The sequence below is a fragment of the Cetorhinus maximus genome, chromosome 22 (genome assembly GCF_964194155.1).
Source record: "Cetorhinus maximus chromosome 22, sCetMax3.hap1.1, whole genome shotgun sequence".
In the NCBI taxonomy this organism is placed as follows: domain Eukaryota; kingdom Metazoa; phylum Chordata; class Chondrichthyes; order Lamniformes; family Cetorhinidae; genus Cetorhinus; species Cetorhinus maximus.
Window position 1 is genome coordinate 64179954 of NC_135900.1, and position 21003 is coordinate 64200956.

The 21003-nt window shown below is 41.3% G+C and overlaps 1 protein-coding gene and 1 long non-coding RNA gene across 4 annotated transcripts in view; one reads left to right on the plus strand and one right to left on the minus strand.

Annotated features, from left to right (window-relative positions):
* LOC144696757 (A disintegrin and metalloproteinase with thrombospondin motifs 20) overlaps positions 1-21003 on the plus strand; it is a 440683-nt gene that overhangs the window by 329389 nt on the left and 90291 nt on the right. The window lies entirely within an intron of this gene.
* LOC144696758 (uncharacterized) overlaps positions 176-21003 on the minus strand; it is a 46457-nt gene continuing 25629 nt past the window's right edge. For all 3 annotated transcript variants that reach the window (XR_013580238.1, XR_013580237.1, XR_013580236.1), the window contains 3 exons: positions 17621-17763; positions 16949-17095; positions 176-367 (listed from right to left, as the gene is read on the minus strand). This is a non-coding gene — a long non-coding RNA (uncharacterized LOC144696758). The remainder of the gene's footprint in view (positions 368-16948; positions 17096-17620; positions 17764-21003) is intronic.

A 21003-nucleotide genomic window follows, 5' to 3' on the forward strand; every position in this document is an offset into this window, starting at 1 on the left:
CTATTTTAATGAATTGAGGTATTTGAAAAATTAAGGATTTTCTGTACAAAAGCTGGGGTGGGGTGTTAACTTTTACATGAGATCGACTGTTACTTGAGTATATATTGAGTATATATGATACATTTTAGACATCTTGAAAATCAAATACACAGGGTCAGCAGTACAGATCCAATTGTATTTTTCCTGTTAAGTTATCAATTGGAAAGTCAGATGCATGCTGGGGAGGCAGAAAGGTAAGCAATGGCTCTCTTAATGCACTAGTTCACCATTCTCCTTGGCAGAAAGTCTGCTTATGGTGGGCATTAGCACTGCCAGCTGCATCAGAAGATCACCAATAGTTTGTTGCTCTCAGTACTTGGCTCTACAGCTGGAATAAATGTTAAATGAAAAACAGAATTTCTTTGTTTGGAAACATGCAAAATGAAGTTATCATAATGCATGAGACACAGCAATGTAACAAAATATAACCACATGCATGTTGACTTGCCCTGAACCTTTTCATTAATCTGATAAAAGTCTTAGTGAGATGAACCCTTGATAACTGTACATATTAAAATGTAGTGTTTTAGTTGAATCTCTTCTCAGCATGTCATTAACTGAATGCACGGGCAATTGATAAAAATATTCAAATTTATATTTCTTCAACTCAGTTCCAAGTATTTCATGTAAAATGCTGACCATTTAAATGTACTTACTAAGGTAAGTAGATGAGCATGGTTGCCGTGGCGACAATTGAATGTTGAAGCTCGAAGAAAGCTAATGAATACCAGGTTATTCACAGCAGTTTGTTTCACTCTTGTTGGTGCAGACCTTGAACATCTGGTGCAAATAACACCAGTTTATCCTTTTGCTTAGACAACTGAGAACTTACTTTTTGTCTCTAAGACAAGAGAAAATACCCTTCAGCCTATTATCTGTTTTGGATCAAGTGACCAGCTAATCTGCTCTTGATATTGTGATATCTGAAAATCTCAACAGAAAACTTCATTTTAAAATTAAAATAATCAATTATATGATCCACAAGCATATGAAGGAACATGAAAAATTGATTAAGCATATAAGAATAGGTTGACGTTAAATTTGTGGATGACACCAAAATGGGGGGTTACTGAGGAGGACTGCAACAACTTACAGGAAGACATGAATAAGCTTGCTGAATGGACAAATAATTGACAAATGAAGTTCAACGCAGAAAAATGTGCGGTAGTACATTTTGGTAAGAAGATTAAGGAGGTCACGGTCACTTGGTACTTGGAAGGTGCAAGTCTAGGTAGGGTAGAGGAGCAAAGGGTGTCCTGTTCAAATACACCAATCACCAAAAGTTATGACACAGGTTGGCAAGGCCATAAAGAAATCAAATGAAGTAGCATGTAGTTCTGGTTGCCATATTATAAAAGGGATATAAAAGCACTGGAGAGGGTGTAGAGAAGATTTATAAGGATGATACAGGAATGTATTATAGTATACATATCAGGAAAGGATCGACAGGCTGGTTCTCTTTTCTCTTGACAAAAGGAGGTGGAAGGATGATCTAATAGAAGTCTTTAAGATTATGAAAGATTTTGATAGAGTAGATATAGAGAGAATGTTTCCTCTTGTGGGGAAGAGCATAACTTGAGGCCATCAATATAAGATGGTAGATTTAGATAGGATGGGAGGAGCTCAAGTGGAGCATAAATACCGGCAAGAACTGGTTGAGCTGAATGACTTGTTTTTGTGCCATATATCCTAGGTAATACTCGTGTGGTATTTTTTCCAATTGAAAATTCATGCAGTTAGCCACTGAAGGAAGTTGTGGGGCCAATGTCTGTCTGTGCACAGCCAGTTACATAAAAATGACACAGGAATGAAAACCCTAAGTTAGAAAAAATTGTATCTACAGGATCTCGCACATGCCTCCCTGAATGTGCTCATGTCCACGTTTCAGACTAGAAAATGCATCAGTTTGATAATCGTACCATGAACTTGGTAAAGATTTTAGAGATTAAGGCCCACACTGATCCAGCCAATTAACTCTCGATCTTTTATGACTCTCACAAATCCCATAAATACTTCCATTTCATAAGTTAATCGTACTTGAAGCTTTACATTTTGATTTTAACTTTTATACTTGGTTGTACTTTGTCTTGCACCCTCTTTACAATAATCCCTTATTAACAATCTTCCATATATTTAGCTTTTTTTTTATTGAGACCAACTGTATGCATTAGATTCAATAAGCCATCAACCACACCAGCATTATAAGGATATTGTGGGCAGTGTGGTTTATTGGAACAGATTGCTGTATCAGAGAGGTGGCGAAACAAAGGGAGAGCAGGTTCTTATATTTAGGTAGCACTAAGGTAGGCAACCTGTTTTAATGATGATAATTGAGGGATAAGCATTGGTCAGCACACTGGGGAGATCTCCCTGCTCTTCCTTGAATAGTGCCATGTGTTATTTTAGATCCACCTCAAATGGATGGATACAAAATTACCTGCAGCCAAAAGAGAGAGAACTGATCCTGTTTTTTAAAAATTCGTTCATGGGATGTGGGCGTCGCTGGCTAGGCCAGCATTTATTGCCCATCCCTAATCGCCCTTGAGAAGATGATGGTGAGCTGCTGCCTTGACCTGCAGCAGTTCATGTGTTGTACAAACACCCACAGTGCTGTTAGAGAGAGAATTCCAGGATTTTGACCCAGCAACAATGAAGGAACAGCGATATAGTTCCAAATTTGGATGGTGTGTGACTTGGAGGGAAACTTGCAGATGGTGGTGTTCCCATGCATCTGTTGCCCTTGTCTTTCTAGGTGGTAGAGATCACAGGTTTGGAACGTGCTGTCGAAGGAGCCTCAGTGAGTTGCTGCAGTGCATGTTGTAGATGGTGCACACTGCTGCCACTGTGTGTCGGTGGTAGATGGGGTGCTTATCAATCGGGCTGCTTTGTCTTGGATGGCATTCAGCTTCTTAGTATTGTTGGAGCTGCACTTATCCAGGCAAGTGGAGAGTATTACATCACACTCCTGACTTGTGCCTTGTAGATGGTGGACAGGCTTTGAGGAGTCAGAAGGTGAGTTACTCTCTGCAGAATTCCCAGCCTCTGACCTGCTCTTGTAGCCATAGTATTTATAGGGCTGGTTCAGTTCAGTTTCTGGTCAATGGTAACCCTCCGGATTTTGAAAGTGGGGGATTCATTGATAGTAATACCATTGGATATCAAGAGAAGATGGTTAGATTCTCTCTTGCTGGAGATGGTCATTGCCTGGCAATTGTGTGGCGCAAGCGTTACTTGCTACTTATCAGCCCAAGCTGAACATTGCTCTGGTCTTGATGCATATGGATACGGACTGCATCAGTATCTGAGGAGTCACGAATGGTGCTGAACATTGTGCAATGATCCGTGAATATCCCCATTTCTGATCTTTTGATGGAGAGAAGGTTATTGACGAAACAGCTGAAGATAGTTGGGTCTAGGACACTACCGTGAGGAACTATTTGAAGTGACTGTTAAATGTGCATTAAACATAATATGTGCACTATTACCTATGACTATTGGAGTGGATAAAGATCATTAATGTATATAACATATATCATTACCTAACACAAAAACAAAAAGTGCTGGAAAAACTCAGCAAATCTGACAGCATCAGTGGAGGGAAAGACAGAGTTAACGCATCAAGTCCATATGACTTCTTCAGAACTAAAGAGAAGTAAAAATATGGTGAAATATATAGTGTTTAAGGGGGGTGGGACAGATGAAGCTGGATAGAAGGCCAGCGATAGGTGGAGGCAAAGGAGATGTTGCAAAATATGTCATAAACAAAAGGTCAAAGGGGTGTTGATGGTGGTGGTACTGGCTAAATGATGTGCTAATGGTGACATTAAGAGTAGAAAGCAAGGTGAGCAAGTGACAGATGGCCCTAGTGGGCGTGGGGCAGGAGGAAAAAAGATTGAAATAAGCTAAAAGGTAGGAATAAAATAATGAATAAAAATAGAAATGAATTTTAAATAATAAAAATAGGTGGGGAAAATATATATCTAAAAATTTAAAAATATAAGTGAATATTTGAAAAAAGGGGATCAAAAAGGGATGAGGATGGAGGAGACAGTTCATTGTCTGAAGTTGTTGAACTCAATATTAAGTCCAGAAGGCTGTAAAGTGCCTAATCACTAGGTGAGGTGCTGTTTCTCCAGTTTGCGTTGAGCTTCACTGGAACATTGCAGCAGGCCAAGGACGGACATGTGGGCATGAGAGCAGGATGGTGTGTTAAAATGGCAAGCAACATGGAGGTCTGGGTCATGCTTGCGGACAAACCGAAGGTCTGACAGTAATAGAAAACAAGTTTAGACTCTACGTAGCTGTGCCTAAACATGAACCGTTGCTTCCCTAGATTGTGGCAAGCCATCAGGTGTGGATAGGAGTTGGCTTGCCACTTATATTCCTCCATGATTACATATACTTGCTATCTGCATTGAACAGAAGGGTATCCAGTTGGTTGAAATACCAATACCCTTAGAACCATATCCCATCACAGCCAGAAGAGAATAGGAGAAAAGGGAATGTAATTGGGCAGCATAGGGGTAACAGACCAATCCGGCCTTTGAGCTATCGGTAGTGTCTGCCTAGCAGTTGGTCTTTCTTCGTCTAGGAACTCCTGTGTTACTTGTGTTGTGGGATGGCCTCCATTATTGGAACTGTTCAATTTTCATTCCATTGAAATCAAAGGAAATGAAAATCAAGGTGTTTCTATAATGGGTAATGAAACCTAGGTGTCAGTTAACCACTTGGACAATGAAGCTGAAGATTACCCCCAGGAATACCTTGCAGCATTGAACCGGCAACATGAAGGGGTTAAATATTTTTTTCTGCAATATGTTATTTTGGAACATATAAGTGGAAGGTGTTGCTGTTTATTATACCAATGAACTTTGATTATCTGCATAGGAATTTCCAGACAGAATGTAACCAGTCTGTGTGGAATCCATATCACCTCAGAGCCTCCAGTGCCTGATGGTTTGGGGTTGCTTTTATTGGTTTTATACATCAGTATATAAGTAAAAACAGAGTCATTTTAGTTTGTAATTTAATGTGGCACAGCATTGTTCATCTGTACACAGCATTTTATACATCTGCTGTGAGCTTCCCTAAACACATCTGCAATCATTTTTTGGTCATAATTCATGATTTTAGTCTTTTAACAGGAGCATTTAAAGCCACAGTCTTCAGCAAAAACCTTTCTTTCCACACTCAGAATGCCAAGGGCACAGTAGACTCTCACAGTCAGAAGATTATTTCAATGACAGGGAAGAAACTTATGAATCTCTGACTTAGCTTTCTAATTGTCCCCAGGCAGTTTAGAAATAGGAAAGTAGACATTTGCAACGTTTCTGCTTTCCAGAGTGTGAATGAAAGAAACCTTTGGCTCAATAGTGGTGTTCACACTTCTGAATCAGATAGTGATGGGCTTGAGTCCCACTCCCAATAGCCCCAATGAAGGGGGCCCTGGAATTGCATTGTGTATTTGTGTAACGTGGGTGCTGTGGCCATTGTAAGTGCCTAATGAAGTTGATGAAGGACCTCATGAAATTAGTCTGGTAAACTATGGGCTCCAGTCGCAGAGGTCCAGAGTTTCCATCTAAAACCATGGAGAGACTAGAGCACTGGCTCTGAACTGAATGTCCAACTGGAATACTTGTGAGCAAGTGGCCTCCTCATCCATTGTAAATGAGTGGATGTGATTCTTTAGTTTTGATTGTCAGTTCCAGGAGAAGCTATGGAGGAAAAGACTTGTGAGAAAATCACCTTAACTACTGCTCCTTAGTAAGTGTCTCAAGAATTGAGTTAGGACCTGCACCAGGGCAAATCATAACATACAGACGGACTTCTTGATGAGAAGCCTTGTTACTGTGATAAATCAGATTGTTTTCCCTACTAATTCATTATATGTGATGTTCACCCATCAAGTACATGTGAAATTAATCCTTTGGCATGTTACCTCACTGAAAATAGAAAGTACATTTCATTCAAAACGAATTTTTTTATCCTTTACTTCCCGAAGATGTTAACTCATGCTGGGTCACTGTCACTTTGCATAAGTGATTGATTGTTTTTCATTTGAGAGAATTAGCAGGCTATTTGACTGTCAAAGGCACACCACAATTCATTTTGGAAACTGCATGAATTTCATTGTCCTTGATTAAATGGCAGCTCTGATCACTGTTCACTATCTAAGCAGTGAAGATACAAATTATTCTCTCCATATAAAAGTACTTGCAGCTCAGCAGGGGGTAAATGGCTGGTGAACGAACAATCTTTACATGAGAAACTTTGACCACTTGTAGTTCGGTCACAATTAATGCTGATCCTAATACAAAACTGATGATGGTGTTGTGGTTTTAGCATCCACAAAGAAAGAGCAGAGGGAAAATCTGCTTCAGTCATTCCTGTGTGTTTCACAGGACACAACAGAAGCGGTGGAGGCCTAGAAACCAGTTGCTTGGGTAACCCCTGTGTCTGGTTGGTGCATAAAACAAGGGAAAGAAAAATTATTTAAAGTTTGGAAAAATAATCTATTCTGGGAAAACCATTGAAGCTGTTTACAATTGGTGTGTGTCACTTTACATAAAGATCTTCTGTTCTGGAAGGTTCACTCCTATGTTCTGCATAAACATGAACCAGAAAGTAAACACAGCTGTTGTCAAAGTACCTTTCTTACATTTTAATCCTAATGCAAAACTGATGATGCTGGTGTGCTTTTAGCATCATCCCCCCCTAAGATGAAAGCTGGGAGAGGGAAGAGGCATTCCCAGGAAGTGTGGTACTTACAGAACAAGCACACATTGACTGTTTCTTTGAGAATTAGTTCCATTTTATTTTGGTAAGGTCACTAATACTCCTGATGCCTAGTTCCATTTGGACAAGTGGACCATCAAGTGCTCTTTAAGAACCATCCATATCCCCTTCAGCCAAATCTCTTGTGGAGCATTGTGGTACATCACCACCCTTCTGTCTTCTGACAGTTGTATTAAGTGATGGTCTGGTCATATCAATCATTTAATGGGAGAGGTGTTACATTAATAAAGATTTCACTTTACCATAACAATTTTGCATGGAAATCTTTACAACTGGCAATAGATGAGGATAGGGATTCAAATTTACTGTCAGTTTACCAAAGATGTCTTCATGTCTTGATTGTGGGGATGAGCATTAATTTGGTTAATATTTATCCCAAAGAATAAACAAAACATGTACTATAATTACAATAATGTGCTATAACCTGAAAGTACAACATGTTTCCATTGTGCCCTGCCAGTAAAATGACCTTGTACATTGTGCCTGGCCAGTAAAGTGGCCTTGTACAATGTAGAGAAATTTATGCTAAACTTTGTGGAATGCATTGGATTAGAGGAGTGAATAAGGTTTGAGTAAGGAACTTTGTTCCTGCATCTCCTGTTGGGACTATACTTTTGGTGGTGGGAAACTAGTTTTTTTATTCATGAGAAAAGGCTTGAAATCAGCAGCTGGGGTGGAGCAAATGGGTCTTTTTACCTCATTGGTAGGGTAAATAAGGAGAGGTTAAAAAAAGTTGTTTTATGTCATTTAGTAATAGAACTTGCAGTCTGCTTGTGTTTTTTATTCAATTGAAGAAATGTTTCCCATTTCCCCTCACTTCGATCTTTCTGCCGTATGAGACAGTTTTACAGAAGTTTCTTGTTAACCCTTTCCAAAAAGTTGATTTGTTCTCTAAGCCCCCCCTACCCCCCCGCCAAAGCCATAAACTGGCTTTGATGTTTTAACTGCAGTAGTTGAGATTGTTATCTGACTGGATGAATGTGGTTTGAAACATCAAAGATTGATTTAGTGATTGCGGAATATGGCCTCATGTATGGTTTGACTTTGTGCTATTCAGTAACTTAGTTATTTTGCATTGTGCTTCAGCCAAAATGGGACTCCTTTAATTTTACTTAAGTGAGATAAATGAGAGAGGTTGAAATTTAAAAATTTGATATATGTAGATACAGTAACTCAGTAAGTGTAATCATTTTACCCCATTTTGTCCCTTTTCGTAGTCTTCCTCCATGCTATTCTTCAGCTGGAGATGACGGGGTGAAGGGTCAACATGATGCAGTAATAGACTTTTGCGTATCTAATGTAACTGCTACCCTGAAATGGAATGCGTTCTTTGTCAGTGAGGAGTAGGGTTCATCGTGTGTTTTTTCTTCTCCTGCAATAATCTAATATTTGCTTTTACAAGGTGAGATTCGGTGTGCTTCACTGTCCAGGTCCTTAAGACTATCATGCAAAAGTACAGCAATATATCAACAGTCCAGGGGCCAGGTCAGCACCTCAGTATTTGCTCACAGAAATGAACAGAATGTTCTATTAACTTTATTACTTTCATAGGTACAAGAGTAGTCTATTAAGCCCCTCGAGCCTGCTCTGCCATTCAGTCAGATCATGGCTAATCCATACCTCAACTCTCTTTACCTGCCTTTCTTCATATTCCTTGATACACTTACCTGACAAAAATGTCAGAATTTGTTGGTTCTGCAATTTGTGGAGTGAACAAATTTGGACAAGTTGCAGCATTTGTCTACTACTTATTGCCATGAGTCACATAAACCAGGTCAACCAAAAGCAACAGCTTACCAATTTCGAAAATTATAAGTATAAAATTGTTGCATGAACATGACAGACAGAAAATTGAAGGCTCTTTTGAACATTTCTGTAGGAAGGTAAACCAAGACTTTGCACAACCAGCCCCTAATATCCCTGCTTATTTGAAATAGAAAATATCATATAGGGTTTGTATGTTACACTTTTGGATTAAATACACATCTCAAATGATCCTGTGGAGTCTAAAGTTGCTTCTAAAATCAGGCCTATGCTTGACATTACATAGTGAAAGGTAAAAAGAACTTGCATTTCAGTTTGGTAAATCATGCTTTTCTACACAATTTTTTAAATAGAGCTATTGAAGATGAGCAATCTAATGTCAACTTTTTGTCTCAGTATCAACCATTCGCAGATTAGATACAACATGACTTAGATAAAGACAGATAAGTTTGCATTTCTCAGCTGCTTTTCACAATCTCAGGACATCTCAGTGTTTTACAGCCAAAGGAGTGCTTTTGAAGTCCCATCACTATTATATCGTAGGAAGCATGACAAGCTCCCAAAACTTGAAATGCAATAAGGACCAGAACATCTATTTTAGTGATATTGATTAAGGAATAAATATTGGCCAAGATGCCGAGGATATCTCCCATGCTCTTCCTTGAAGTAATGCCATGGAATCTTTTTATGTCCACCTGAGAGGGCAGTCAGGGACTTGGTTTCGAAAGATGGTACCTCTGACAGTGCAGCACTCTTTCAGTACTGCACCAGAGTGTCAGCCTAGATGTTTGTGCTCAAATTTCTGGAATCGGATTTGACCCCACAACCTTTTGACTAAGAGGCAAGATTGCTACCTTTTAAGCCACAGCTGATACCCAACTAGAAATTAATGTGGACAGTAACATCTGATGAACACTTAATGGGGTTCCTGTGACATTCTTATGTCTGTTGTTTTAAGAGGTATTAACCCTTTCACCCTTTAATAGGGTTGGAGCAATTGCTGAAATAGCTGACACCACGCAAGTTGTACAAACATATTAACCCTTCTTCGGCAAATGTTATCACCAGCAATCATTTCTAGGCTTCAAACTCTACCCCAATAATCTCTAAAGAAGATTTTCAACTGCAACTTTGTGACATTCCCCTCTCCTCACCAGCCACTCTGTGGTTTCCCTGAATAAGATTTAATGCCAAATATTACTGAATTACATGTTGTTTTGTGCTTGCATCCACTAGGAAATTTCATAAAGTCTGACAAAATCTATTTCACATAGGATTCCTTGCACTGGCAAAAATATAGAGGTTTTCAGACTCTGCAGGGTTCAAACTTGGGTGCCAGAGATGAATGGATAGTGCGCTAAAGTGCTGTGCCACTCAAATCCTCCAGGACAGTTGTTCTTCAAACAAACGTTAAACCCTATTAAGATTAAAGACCTCCAGATCTGATCCCTGTCCATTGATTATCATTAGCAGCTGCGCCACAGGTAGATCTTTAAAAAACTGAGATATAGATAGTATGTAGCTTGGCGTCTGTTTCCGCTGCTGTTTAATTTATTGACTGGGATCAGTCACATTTTGCATTAGTGTTTACGTTTCTGAGAGTCTGATACATGTGAAGCTGATTTAATCCATGACATAAACCAAAATAAATTAACCAGATATGACTTCCCTTCAACCAGGTGTAATACAAGCTGCTGGTTGAAAGGGTTCATAACCAATGCCCTGAAATAGTGTCACATTCTCACTTCCTGACTGAAACTCAGGAACTGGCTGAGACATGGAACAGCTCTTATTAAGAGATAAATCCACAGCAAGAATGAGAGCGATGAAAGAAGTAGCTTTGCAAAGTAAATTTCAAAGTGTTACCCTGCTGTGTGAGGTTAAGTGCAGCTATTGTTCAGATTGAAAGTCTTTATTTGTCTTTTTGCTAAGCAACAGCATCTGATTGTTTTTAAAAAGTAAGATCTCATTTATATCAGCGCTTTAATTGTTTTCTAAGAATAAATATTTTTTGTGCTCCTCATTAGTACAGTAAGTGTTGAATGAAGCTAATTTTATGGTGCTTGCAGCCTGTAAGCAAAGTTTTGAATACTTCATACTTTTTTTTAAAGTTACTGATTGGATAGATGAAAGCAATACAGGAGATGTGGTTTATACCATTTTGAGAATTTGTTCAATAAGGTGTCCCACAGCCTGTTACAAAGTTCAGACATACAATATAACAGGAAACGTCACAAAAGTAATAAAATTTGGTTGATGAACAAGAAATAAAGAGGAATCCTGATAATGTAACATTGCTGAGGTTGGAGAAGAATTGCCAGTTTGCACCCCAGGAGTCTGTTTTGGATCCATATTTGTTCCCCATGTACTTCAGTAGCACAATTATGCAAATTGTTAACATCACAAAAGTGAGGGGGTTGGAGAACTAATGAAAGCATCAATAAGATATGGGCCTGAATATTACGGGAAGGGGTTGGGGGCGATGGGGTTGCAGCAATTGGCTCACCACCACCCCCCACTTCTGGAAACAAAATCAGCATGGAGCAACCTGCTCTATAGCATGCTGTGGCGGGCTAAACAGGGCCAGTGTGAGACTTCCACCCCTCACTGGGGAGGAAGTCCCGCCCTTGGGAACTGCTGGGACTGCAACGAGGAAGCAGAAGAAGGCCCATCGATTCCTAGAAACAGGTAAGTCCGACGTCTTGGGCAGTGAGGGGTGCGGGGAATGGGGATGGTGGGTTTAAGGCAGCAGGTGGGTAGGAAGAAAGGTGGGGTTCTATCTTGGGGAACCACCCCCGAACTGCAAAGAGCTGACCCCGAAGATAGAAACCCCCCAGCGAAGAATTTATTTAAAAGATTGAGCTGCCCACTCCCGCCTGACTGCCCACATTTTATGGCCTGGCCAGAATATTATTGGGGTCAATTGGCTTGGTATTAAGCCTAATTGACCCTTGATTATTTAAATATGGTGAGCAGGCCGCTGATTTTGGTGCCCCCCCCCCGCCGCCCCCTGTATTCCGGGGATGAGCTCGGGGATTGGTGGGAAGGAAGGCAGTGGGTGGCCACCCACCCTACTTTAGGCGCCCCCCAACCCCCTGCCAAAAACACACCCGGTGGGGGTACGTAAAATGTATCCCATAGTTAATTTAACAGAATGGACATTCGGGTGGAAAGCGGATTACCATGGAGAAATGGGAAGTAATATGATTTGGCAGGAAAACCAATGGATAGAAGCTTATGGCCAATGGAAAGATGTTGTAGGGTCTGAGCAATTTGTGAGATTTCGGGTTTCAAATGCTTAGTTGCCTGAAAGTGAAAAGAAAACCATGAATATGTCAGTAGTAGTCTGGGTTCCATTAAGAGGGGCATAGGATACATGAGTGAAGAAACAGTGATGAATTTGTAGGATTCAATACTTAGGCCACAGCAAGTACTGCATGCAATTATGGGGATGCCTTTATAGAAAGGGCATTAACACCAATAGGGGGCATTTAGTGTAAATCCACCAGGAGGATGCCTGGAAAATAAAACTATAATATTCAGAAGAGACTTGAGACACTGGGACTATATCTACTGGTGCAAAGAAGGCTACATTGAGATTTCAAAGAGGTTTTTTTAATGGGCTTTGATTGATAGAGTGAACTAGAAAAGAATATTTCCTCTGGCTGGAGAGCCAGTGATAAAGGGTCATCAATGGAAATCTGTCTGAGGAGAGGGGTTCAGATAATTTATTTGCTCAAGAGTTGTTGAAGAATTGCCATGGAGTGGTTGAAATGGAAGCTATTGAATCTTTAAAAGAAAAGTGGATAAATATTTGAAGTGCTACATGATGCGGGTCAGTGGGAATGCTTTAGGTTGCTTCAGCAAAGAGCTGGAACTGATACGAAAGGTCTCCTAGGCTGCAAGTTTCTATGGTTGTCAAGTTCATGCAATTGCGGAGTGTGATTATGATAAAAGCAGAGTTTTCTCTCTTTTTATGTACCACTTCAGCTAAACAGGCCAAATGTGTTTTAAAGTAACTAGAGCTAAGACAGCAGATGCCTTTTCTGACTAACTATAGTTAGAAAATGTAAGAAAGTAAGCAGGTTCTTTGATCATGTTTAATCAAGTAGATGTGGCAGTGTTTCACTCGCATTGTTTTACATCCCCATGTTTACTCCCTTCCTCTTCTGAAGACACTGACTCCTGATAATCCAATGGGAGTCAACCACTCATACATGTGACATTCTTCACGTGTTGGTCTGGATCAGGGGTGTCTAATTTTTTTGCGTGAGGACAACATTTCAATTTTTTTGGGGGGTCAGCAAATTTGAGAAAGAAATTTAGAGGCAATATTTTTAGCTCGGCGGGTGGGCGCGCGCTCGAGCATAAAGTGACACACATTGTTGGGCAAGTGTCCTGTCAGCACACAGTCGCACGATATTTTGTTCAGCGGGCGCGCACCAGAGTCAGCAGCATGCCTGCCGACAATTAAAAGGCCTGTTAAGGCCATCAACAATGTTGTTGACTGACATTTTTCGTTGCTTGTCCAAGCTTACAGTTGGGGGGCAGGCGAAAAGGCCAAGCGGCCTTTGCACTTTTTAGGAAACCTCATCCACGGGTGGGTTGAGGTTTCCTAAAGCAAATAAAAATAAAATAAAAAATTCAAAATTTAATTAATAACACGTCCCTGCTTGTGACAGAGTCACATGAGGGGACATGTTTTGTTACATTATTTAATCTTTTGTTTTGAAAATGCTTCATTTCCCTGAGGCAGCTCCATGCCTCAGGGAGATTATGAAGCGCGCACTCAAGTCGCGCTCACCCCACTCGCATTACCCGCCCCTCCCCTCTCACCCCCTGCCTGCACAGGCAGCGCTAAGCTCGCCTTTCACGCTGGGCGGACCTTAATTGGCCTGCCAGTGTGAAATCGCCTTCCTTCCCCAATCGCGGGTGGCGGGCGGCTTCCTACCTCCCCTGCCCGTCCCGCCGAGCCCACCCGACAAGGGCAACATTCTGCCCTAGGAATAGGAACGCCAATCAGCCATTGAGCCCCTCAAGCCTGTTCTATCATTCTATTGGAATTGGATTTAGCTGATCTGTACCGAGGCTTCCTTTACCTGCCTTTAATTCATATCCTATGATCGCCTTTCCTAATAAAAAAAGACAGTCTCAACCTTGAAGGCTCCAACCGTCCCCCAGCATCTACAGACTTTTGGAGAGTGAGTTCTAGATTTCCACTACCCTTTGTGTGAAATAGTGCTTCCTGATTTCACTCCTGAACAGCTTAGCTCTAATTTTAAAATCATGCTCCCCTTGTTCTGATTCCCCCACCAGAGAAAATAGCCTCCCTACCCCATCAAACCCTTTTATTATAAAATCTCTGCAGTTATATATTTGCATCCTACATTATTCAATCAGTTGCTGCCAGTCTCATTCAACCGTACTCTATAAATCAGAATAAACTGTTTCCAATGAAGGTTTTTTAAACTGCAATTCACCAGAGCAGCTACCCAAGATGTTGTACATGGGAGATTATACAGTAGAAACTACTGAATTAAATGTTTGATTTGCAATCTTGTACTCAATGAATGGCGTGACACTAGGAAGTTCTGAGGAACAAAGGGACCTTGGCGTGTGTGTCCATAGTTCTCTGAAGGCGGAGGGGCATGTTAGTGGGGTGGTGAAAATGGCATATGGGACACTTGCCTTTATCAATCGAGGCATAGATTACAAAAGTAGGCAGATCATATTGGAGTTGTATAGGACCTTGGTGAGGCCACAGCTGGAGTACTGTGTGCAGTTCTGGTCACCACATTATAGGAAGGATGTGATTGCACTGGAGGGGTTGCAGAGGAGATTCACCAGGATGTTGCCTGGGATGAAACATTTAAGTTATGAAGAGGGGTTGGATAGACTTAGGTTGATTTCATTGGAGCAGAGAAGTCTGAGGGGTGACCTGATCGAGGTGTACAAGATTATGAGGGGCATGGAAAGGGTGGATAGGGAGCATCTGTTCCCCTTAGTTGAAGGGCCAGTCATGAGGGAACATAAGTTCAAGGTGGGGGGCAGGAAGTTTAGGGGGGATGTGAGGAAAAACTTTTTTACCCAGAGGGTGGTGACGGTCTGGAATGTGCTGCCTGGGAGAGTGGTGGAGGTGGGTTGCCTCACATCCTTTAAAAAGTACCTGGATGAGCACTTGGCACCTCATAACATTCAAGGCAATGGGCCAAGTGCTGGTAAATGGGATTAGGTAGGTAGGCCAGGTGTTTCTCACGTGTTGGTGCAGACTCGATGGGCCGAAGGGCCTCTTCTGCACTCAGTGATTCTGTGAATTGAAGGATATTGTTTAACTGGCAAAGTCAAAAACGAGGTATACAGCTCTCCTTTGTATTTTTTTACATAGCTTCATGTGTTTGCTTTTTTTCCCTCCTGTGACCTCCTCCAACTAAATTTACCTTCCACTTATCTGTCACCAGTTAAGCACCTCCTGCTCCATAGCCACTCTTTCAGATATTTCTCTATCCCCACCAGTGCCCCACACTCCAACCAATCTTCTGACCCATGATAATGTTGCTCTTAAGCCATTTCTTGGGAGTGCTAGAGAGAAGTCCGGGATAACCCTCCAATTTCCCTGGCATTCTCTTTCTAAAACACATGGGATGGCAATGATTGACATAGCCCCACGACTGCTTTGCAGACAGTAAAAGCATTTTTATTTCATCTCACAGACAGAACCCATTACCTACATTCGTGAAGAGATCAGAGAGAAATGTGGTGAGGATGCTGTCCATTACTTGTCCTTCCAGCGTTATATCGTCAAACTCCCTGTAGTCATTGGTGTTCTGTCTGTGGATATTCTGTTACCCGTAAACCTCTCAGGAGATCTGCTTACTGAGCCTATCTCCTCAGAGTTACTGAACCTATCTGAATATTGCCAGCAGACAGCCACTGTCTTGCCACCTCCTGCCCTGCTGTAGCTGCTCCCTCACCTCCTCCCATCCTGTAGTAACTCCCTTGCTACCCCCACCCCCCTGTAGCCACTCCTCGCTACCTCCTGCCCCTCTATAGCCACTCTCACCACCACTGATCCGGTCCTCAGGGTTCAGGTTGTACATCGCTACTTACCCTCCCAATGCTCACTGCTCCTCCAATCACAGACTGTTTCACTCCCGTTTTTCTGCTGATAGGCTCACTAGCGTAAGAGAAACAGCCTGTGATTGGAGGATAAGATCCTTACAGAATCTGTCGTTTCTACGTACTTGTACTGATGTGTATTTTGAACACTGGTTGGCGGGATTGGACGGAAACCTTTAGCAGGCTGGACTCTGGCCCGTGGGCTGTATGTTGGACACCCTAGGCCTAGATAGTACATATCGAACTGTTGAACTATGCAGGGCATCAAGCAGACTTATTCCTCTACCCTCCTGCGTGCATCTTCAGGGATTGCTGGGCAATGAGCAAAGATGGAACCCTCATCCTGGGGCACTGAAGCCATTAACATCTCACCTACTGAGTTTAACTATGCCAATAAATGCGGGCTTTTGAATAAGTGCCTTAGGCCTGATGTTGCAATAGTAGTTGCTTCACCCCTCTAGGTCTTGGGAAAATCCACCAACATTAATTTACTTAAAAGTAGAAATTACTTGGGGGCTAATCATGACTCAGTTGTGAATACTAGGTAACAATATAATTGTGTAGATGGTGATTTCACAAACCAGGTAGTGAATCCTGAGCAGTTTAGTCATCATCTGGCTCCGAAGGTGACATTACTACCTGCGGACCACCCACATGTGAATGTTAGCAGATGTCCAGTGGCATTGTTCACCATGAGTCAAATGATACTCTATTTTAGAACAACATGAGTGTTATCAGCAAAGTGTGAAGAGGAAAGTGCAAGAAGTGCATGTTGTCAATAATATTTTTCCTAAATTTTATGTGCGTACATAGGAACAGATTATTTTAATTTTGCCCTCTTTTGATGAGATTGGCACTGTAAAATGAAATGGCTGCAGCATAATTACTCTCAGAAAATAAATCGATATTATATTCTGGAGTTTTGGTTACATTCCAACTTTATGCTAACACTATTTTTGATGCCTGTAATTTCTCTTGTTTGCTGCATCTGTTAATAATCTTAGCTAGGGTTAAGTTAATTTCTGTGTGGTTACATTGGTTTACAAGCACAGCACAGCACAGACTGATGAAGTGAGAGGCTCACATTAGAACAGGTCCTGCTGGTGCTGTGGACACCTTTCAGGGATTATGACACAATTGACAATAATAGCTGAGCTCCCTCATTATGCTTCAATTTAATACCTCATGCTAGCAAGATTACTATTAAACTGAAGACAAAACATATAATGATTACCTGAAAATGATTTAAGGGTGTAATCTGATCTGAGTTCAGATAATCACAGACTGCTTGAGTTTAAAATCATTCAGTTCATGATGTCATCTGAGCTCTTTGAGGAAATCACATTATGACCTCCCAAGAATATCTGTTGAGCTTCATGAGCTAAAAAACATTTGCAAAGGAGAAAAAGCAAACAACATTTGTGAAGTAGAGTATACATAAATTCATTTTTTCTAAATGTCTGAGCTTCAAAAGGTTGAACAGAGTGTATACACTGAAAGGAATTTGTTGTTTTGAGTGTGTTTCTCTTTTGCTGTATTTAATGCCCTGTGTTACAGTTCAAAACTAATGATACATTGTTTCTCGCTGCATTCCATCAAACATTTTTTCATTTTGTTTGCAATTTGTTACAGTATAATTTTACTGCTGTGAACTACATTGTGTAATATGCTTTGTATTTTGCTTGCTAGGAATTTTTAAAATAACAGCTCAATTTTCATAGATGTCGAAGCTTGCAGACATTCTGTAATCATGTAAATAATTTTCAGCCAAAAGTTAGACAACAGAGAATCCTAACTTTAGTCTTTGTTTTTTTTTAGCTCGTTGGAGATGTGCACTTAGCCTTAATTTTGTTCTGTACAAACGTGGAGTAGAATACATGAAAGCAACAATGAAATATGAACCTACCTTGGTGTTGTCTTTCTGCTTTGTTGCATGTATCAGTTCACAGGCTGAAGTCATTCCTAAACTGAGAGCTCTTGGAGTAGCCCTAAGATATTAGCAGTGCATCAGAAAGAGAGGGAGGAGTGCCTTGGTTGTCGTTCTGTTCTCTGAAAGGATTAACAACTTTGATTAACTCATGCCTGGTGGATGAGGTTTTCATAAAAAGGAGGGACATTTTGCCCATATGGATGTGATATCCCACTGTTAAGTAACAAATGCTGGATGGTTGAGTGACGTAATCCAGGAGGCAGTGGTTATGAGCTGTAAAGTGTGGGCTGAAAAAACAATTTACAGAGATAAGAAATCACTTCCTTGTGCATTTAGGATTTTTTGTGCACTGTGCCATCTTCAAAGTACATAAAGCTCTTAAGAGCATAAGCACTCATTATAATGAAGCAGACATTCACATTGTAGGCAATTCAGGCTGAAATTTTCTCAGAATGCTTTGAACTCCAGCTCTGCTGACATCTTACCCTGTGTTTGGAATGCCTGCGTAATTACCGTGTTTATGGAAGTTACAGGATGCCAAATACAGTACAGCTAACACCAGGACCAGAATTTAAGTGAAAGAACTGCTTCGGAAGGTCACATTAAATTGTTTCCTGTTGCCTCAATGTAGTTTAAAAAGCACCAATATGTTAATGTCATGCTCCCTTTAACGACTTGAATTTGAAATCTACAGAAACAAATTGTCTTGTCACCCAACAAAAGCTTGCCTTTCTCAAAGTAGCTGACCCAGTTGCCTTCTATAATTACAGGACAACCTTACAGCAGGAATGGCCTGTTGTTGCTACTGATGTAAAATGTAGAAGGGAACTTTATAGGTATCTTAGTATTTATCTCTTTGCCTCCCATCCTTGCCCAGTTAATGCCTTTATGCATAGTCATTCATTTCAAAGTTAGTAGATAATACTATGTCATTTCAGAAACAGATTTTACAATTCTGTTAGACTGGAACAACATGCTATCAGAAAGATTAGGGAAAACAAATTGAACTAAATGCACCAAATACGAATGTTTTAATGATAAAAGCAAAATATTGCGGATGCTGGAAATCTGAAACAAAAACAAAAATAGCTGGAAAAACTCAGCAGGTCTGACAGCATCTGCGGAGAGGAACACAGTTAACGTTTCGAGTCCGTATGACTCTTCATCAGAACTAAGGAAAAATAGAAGAGAGGTGAAATATAAGCTGTTTGAGGCGGTGGGGTGGGGGTGGTGGGGGGTGCAGGTAGAGCTGGATAGAAGGCCAGTGATAGGTGGAGACAAAGGAGAGATTGCCAAAGATGTCATAGACAAAAGGACAAAGGGGTGTTGACGGTGGTGATATTAGCTAAGGAATGTGCTAAAGTGACATTAAGGGTAGAAAGCAGGACGAGCAAGTGACAGATAGTCCTAGTGGGGGTGGGGTGGGGGGAAGGGATCGAAATAGGCTAAAAGATGGAGATAAAACAATGGATGAAAATAAATTGAAAAATAATAGGGCTATCTGTCACTTGCTCGTCCTGCTCTCTACCCTTAATGTCCCCATTAGCACATTCCTTAGCTAATATCACCACCGTCAACACCCCTTTGTCCTTTTGTCTATGGCAGCTTTGACAATCTCTTCTTTGTCTCCACCTATCACTGGCCCTCTATCCAGCCCCACCCCCCTCAACGAGCTTATATTTCGCCCCAGTGCTTTAAAGATGTTGGGTTGATCAATGGAGTTTGCAGTTTTGTGCATTCACGCAGTTTGAGGGCAAGCAGAATGTTCTTCCTGAGCTTTTGGATTGAAAAATAAACAAATCTTGCAGCAAATTGCACTAGGTGATGTGGGTTTGGCTGGCTAGGCCAGTATTTATTGCCCATTCTGAATTGTCCTCGAGAAGGTGGTGGTGAGCTGCCTTCTTGAACCGCTGCAGTCCATGTGGTGTAGGTATACCCACAGTGCTGTTAGGGAGGAGTTCCAGGATTTCAACCCAGCAAAACTGAAGGAACAGCGATATAGTTCGGATGGTGTGTGGCTTGGAGGGGAACTTGCAGATGGTGGTGTTTCCATGCATCTGTTGCCCTTGTCCTTCTTGGTGGTAGAGGTAACAGGTTTGGAAGGTACTGTCAAAGACACAATGGTGAGTTGCTGCAGTGCATCTTGCAGATGGCACACACTGCTACCACTGTGTGTTGGTGGTAGAGGGAGCAAATGTTGAAGGTGGTGGATGGGATTCCAATCAAGCAGGCTGCTTTGTCCTGGATGGTGTTGAGCTTCTTGAGTGTTGCTGGAACTGCACTCATCCAGGCTAGTGGAGAGTATTCCATCACACTTCTGACTTGTGCCTCATAGATGCAGGTTTTGGGGAGTCAGGAAGTGAGTTACTTGCTGCAAAATTCCTGGCCTCTGACCTGCAATTGTAGCCACAGTATTTATATGGCTGTTACAGTTCAGTTCCTGGTCAATGGTAAGCGTTAGGATGTTGATAGTAGGGGATTCAGCATTGAATGTGAAGGGGAGATGATTGGATTTTCTTTTGTTGGAGATGGTTATTGCCTAGCACTTGTATGGCACAAATGTTACTTATTAACCCAAGACTGAATGTTCATGGACTCATCGACGTTTACAGCGCAGAAGGAGGCCATTCGGCCCATCGTGTCCACGTCTTGCTGCATATGGACATAGACTAGTTCAGTATTTGAAGAGTTGCAAATGATGCTGAATATTGTGCAATCATCAGCAAACATCCCCAGTTCTGATCTTATGATGGAGGAAAAGTCATTGATGAACAGCTGAAGATGGTGGGCCTAAGTCACTACCCTGAGGAACTCCAGCAGCGATGTCCTGGAACTAAGATGATTGACCTCCAACAACCACAACCATCTTCCTTTGTGATGGTTATGATTCCAACCAGTGGAGAGTTTTCCGCAATTCCCATTGACTCCAGTTTTTGCTCAGGTTCCTTGATGCCACACTCACCCAAATGCAGCCTTTATGTCAAAGACAGTCACTTTCATCTTACCTCTTGAATTCAGCTCTTCTGTCCATGTTTGGACCAAGATTGTAATGAGGGCAGGAGCTGAGTGGCCCTGGAAGAACCCAACCTGAGCAGTTCATTGCTGAGTTTGATAGCACCATCAATCACCCCTTCCATCACTTTGCTAATGATTGAGATTAGACTGATGGGGCGGCACTTGGCTGGATTTGTCCTGCTTTTTATGGACAGGACAAAGCTGGGAAATTTTCCACATTGCAGGGTAGATGCTGTATTGTAGCTGTACAGGAACAGCTTTGACTACGGGCTACAAGCCTTCAGTGCTATCACAGGAATGTTTTTTCTTTATTCTTTCATGGGATGTGAGCATTGCTGGCAAGG